The sequence below is a fragment of the Gossypium hirsutum genome, chromosome D12, assembly GCF_007990345.1.
Source record: "Gossypium hirsutum isolate 1008001.06 chromosome D12, Gossypium_hirsutum_v2.1, whole genome shotgun sequence".
NCBI classification, from domain to species: Eukaryota; Viridiplantae; Streptophyta; class Magnoliopsida; order Malvales; family Malvaceae; genus Gossypium; species Gossypium hirsutum.
The window spans coordinates 23,444,730-23,449,525 of record NC_053448.1 but is presented as its reverse complement, the minus strand read 5'-3'; the positions used below and the strand labels follow the sequence as shown (position 1 = coordinate 23,449,525).

Here is a 4,796-nt window from a genome sequence, read left to right as displayed (position 1 = left end):
TCGCTAGTGCTATTTGTGAAGAAGGATGGAAGCATGAGGGTGTGCATCGATTATAGAAAATTAAATAAGCATGAGGGTGTGCATTGATTTAAACTGTAGATTAAATCAAATATATGATTCAACCATTAAAGAAAGTAAAAGTTTTCATCATGTAATCCAAACCCTATGAGATTTGGCTCATAGGTTGGCAATTAAAGTTCAAGTTCAAAATAACACCCATCATCGTTTTGATCAATTTAATTCACGGGAGAACATATTAAGAAATAATAGAAAAATTAAGACAATGGTTGTCTCCAAGTCAATCATCAATCCAGCAGCATAGTGCCCTATGGTATCATGAAGAAATTTTTGTATTCTTTAACTATTGCGATTGGGTGGCAAGACACCGCTCAGTAAATAGTTCATTATATCGGCATACCAAGGTAATGTCGTGGAAACTAATAGTTGTTCATCTAAAAATTCTTATTTAGTAAATGTGTCATGACCAGCTTCACTTCCAAATTCTAACCTCAACAAGTGATTAGCCTCTTGGTTCTCAGTTCCTTTTCAATCTGTAATTTCCAAGTCAAGCTCTTATAGTAAAAGTATCGACCTAATCAACCTCGGCTTAGCATCTTTTTTGCTCATTAGATACTTAATAGCAGAGCAATATGTGTAGACTATGACCTTTATACCAAGTAGATAAGAACAAAATTTAATGAACGTGAACACCACAACCAGTAACTCCTTTTCCATGGTAATGTAGTTAAAATGCACTTCCGATAAAGTTCTACTAGCATAATATATTACCCAACATGGCTCCCACAGCATAATTATTGGCATCACACATGAGTTCAAAAGGCAGTGTCCATTTCAGAGTTACTACAATTGGTGCTTCTATGAGTTTTTTCTTTAACTCTTTAAAGGTTCCAAACACTATTCATCAAAATTGAAAGGTCTATTTTGCTCCAACGAAGTGCACATGGCTTTAGATATCCTCAAAAAATACTTAATGAATATTCAATAAAAACCTACGTGACCTAAAAAACTTCTAATACCCTTAACACTAGTGGGAGGTGGCAATTTTTCTATCACTTCAATTTTTACTCTCTCCAGTTCAATTCCTCTTTGTGATATCCTATGCCTCAAGACAATTCCTTCACGAACCATGAAGTGGAATTTTTCCAAATTTAAAACAAGATTCGTTTCTTCACAGCGGCATAGAACCAACTCTAAATTTTTAAGCAATCCTTAAAAACATTCCCGAACGCTGAAAAATCATCCATGAAGACTTCCAGAAAGTTTTCCACCATGTTAGAGAATATGACCATCATACAATGTTAGAAAGTTGTCAAGGCATTACATAACCCGAACGGCATCCGTCTGAACGCAAAAGTATCATATGGATATGTGAAAGTTATCTTCTCTTGGTCATTAGGGGCTGTGGTATTTTGATTATATCTTGAATAGCCATCCAAAAAATAGTAAAAAGTTTTCCCAGCTAATCTATCCAACATTTGATCAATGAATGGTAAGAGAAAATGGTCTTTCCTAGTAGCCTTGCTAAGTAGGTACGAGCTCATTGTTATCATTACTTACCACTATGAACCTTCTTTTCTTGGGTACACATTGTACAGGACTCACCCTTGAGCTGTTTGAAATCAGGTAAATAATGTCAGCATTAAGCCACTGGATAATCTCTTTATTGACAACTTCTTTCATGATCGGGTTCAGTCTTTGCTGTTGTTCAATGAAATTGCAGAGGAAATCCTCCAACAACGTCTTGTGCATGTAGAATGCATGGCTAATTCCTTTTATATCAACCAGGGTCCATCCTAATGCCTTATTAAATTGTTGAAGAACTTCTAACAACTTTTCCTCTTGCTCGGGTGTCAGCTCCGCAGAAATTACTATCGACAAAGTACTATTCTCTCCCAAATATGCATACTTCAAATGCTGCGAAAAAGGTTTTAACTCCAATGTAGGAGTTCCTCTATAAAAGGTTTAGGAGGATTGAAGGATCAATTTGATAAATCCAAGGATTCAAACTTATTCGCTAGTCTATCCACTATATTCTTGGCTTCCATAAATTCACCGAATTCCTCAAAACTTACTGCATCACTCTACTCAAGTGCGTCTTCGTCACTATTAGAATTGATGTGGCAACATCTGGTGAACTTCTCCAATGTTGTTTCTTTCAAACCAATGGCATGGAATTCATCATTAAAATCAATACATTTTATAGCATTAAATACATTTAAGGTAACCTGTTGATCATTTACCCTCATGGGCAGCTCTTCTTTTTATACATCAATTAAACTCCTGCCAGTAGCAAGAAAAGGTCTTCCAAGAATAATTGGCACATCTTGGTTAGCTTCACATTGTAAAATAAGGAAATCTGTAGGAAAGATAAGTTTATCTACTCTTACCAGCACATCTTCAATTTTACCTTCCAGATGTGCATAGGATCGGTTAGCTAGTTGCAACGTAACTGTAATAGGTCTTACTTTTCAAATTCCCAGCTTCTTGAAAATAGACATAGGCATTAGATTTATACTCACTCCTAAATCACATAACGCCTTACAAACATAATGATTTCCAATTAAACAAGGTATAGTGAAACTCCATAGGTCCTTCAACTTCGGAGGTAATTTATTTGTCAACATTGCTGTGAACCCTTCAGTGAGAGCTACACTCTCAAATTCTCCTCATCTGTTCTTTTTTGACAATATATCTTACATAAAATTCACGTAATTGGGCATTTGCTCCAAAGCTTCAACCAGTGGTATGTTGATGTGGAGTTGCTTCAATACATCCAAAAATATTTTGAACTGAATATCCTATTTAGAATTATGAAATCACTGAGGAAAAGTTAGAGGTGGTAGTCCTTCAGGTTGCTGATATTGTTTTGCCGTGGCATTCTTATTGACAACATGATTTGATTCAACCACAGAATTTTGATGGTTACTCTTTTTAGGTTCAGTATGTTTTTCAGATGACTCTGGGATCATTACTTGGTCGTTATTCGAGTTATCGTTTCCTACTGTGGCATCTTAACCACTGCCATCAAGCTGAGTTCTACTTTTAAGAGTGATGGCCTTGCACTGTTCCTTCCGTTGTGATCTTTAATTCTAGGTATCACTTGGCAAAGCTCCTTGTGGTCTCGAATTCAAAGCATTCGCTCTTTTCCCTACTTGATTCTAACTAGGTATTTAAAGCATTCGCTCTTCAATTCAAAGCTCGGAGGGATACAGCTGATACCTGACCTTGCTGAGCATTTTACTGCATAAAGGATTATTATAACTAGGTAGGGCACTGTTGGCATTCTGTCTTGCAACATTGTTAAAATTTCCCACACCTGGATTATTCCAACTAAAGTTCGGATGCTTCTTCCACCCTGGATTTTAGGTGTTGGAATTGGGTTTATTATTCGAGTTAAAATTATCCATGTAGTACAAAGATGCTAGATTTCATGGGCATTCATCGAACACATGACCCTCACCACAATAAACACATGATAGCTCGACTACTTTTATCTCTTGAATTATAGTGGGTTTTTTCATTATTTTAATCACATTAGCCAAATAAGATACCTGGGTTGTCAACAAAGTGATTGCATCCAGCTCTATAGTACCACCAGCTCTCTTGCCCGTCCCATCTCTTGTAGTCATATATTGATAATCATTATTGGCAATCTTTTCCAAAATCTCATATGCTTCATTATAAGATTTATCCAACAAGGTGACATTGGCAGAAGCATCAACTACCATCCTTGTATGTGCATTCAGCCCATTATAAAATATCTTCATCTGAGCCCAGTGTTGAAATCCATGTATTTGACATTTCTGAATTAATTTTCTTTAAATTGTTCCCAAGCTTCATATAGTGTTTCATCCTCCAATTGTCGAAAGGACGTGATGTCATTTCTAAAATTGGCATTCATATTTTGGGGATTATACCGTAGCCAAAACCTTTGGCAAAGATCATTCCATGATGTCACTATTCCTAATGGTAGAGCATTCAACCATGCTCTCAGATGATCTCTTAAAGAATATGGAAACAATTTAAGTTGCCGAGCATCTCCAGGAACACTCTATAGTCTAAACGAGTCACAAACCTCTAGAAAAAGCCTTAAATGTAGTCTTGGATCTTCAGTGGGTAACCCACCAAACTGTCCTACTATTTGCAACATTTGAAACATTACCGGTTTCAGTTCAAACTACTAAGCCTGTATTTGTGGTCTGACTATCCCTGGATTTAGATCATCCAAAATTGGCACAACATGCTCTCGGATTGGTCTTTCTAGATCATCTATCACTCTACGAACATGAGGATTAGCGTTCTGACCATTCAGATTATCATTCATACCAGGTATCACCCTACAAACAAGAGGATTAATATCTTGACCACTCAGATTATCATTGAGACTAGGGTCATTCCCATTCCTAGCCATTTTTTATAGTTCTTTCCACCTTCGTAAAGTTCTCTTGATCTCTAGGTCAAAAGGATACTCTTTGTTAACAGGAATGCCTCTTCTCATGAACTAGTGGCAAACCTGTAGAAATTAAATTAAACTAAGTTAGATAAAACTAGTGAAATTAAGTAAAATAACAGAACCAAATTACACGAAATTATCGATCCTTGACAATGAATAATATGCGAATTGTGCAAGCATACACTTCAATTCAAGTAAAAAAGTGATAAGTGAGATTGTCCTGATAGGGACAAAATTAGGTATAAGAGTGGTCATGTTATTATAATATATTATGATTAATGTTATGGAAAAATCGAGTTAAGTACGTTGTGGTAATTTAAAA

General features: G+C 36.0%; 1 non-coding gene across 1 annotated transcript; it reads left to right on the top strand.

Moving 5' to 3' along the window:
* The first annotated feature begins 3,804 nt into the window (after positions 1-3,804).
* LOC121224832 (small nucleolar RNA R71) lies at positions 3,805-3,913 on the top strand. Its single transcript, XR_005922574.1, has one exon. It is a non-coding gene; the product is annotated as a small nucleolar RNA R71 (small nucleolar RNA).
* Positions 3,914-4,796: the final 883 nt, after the last annotated feature.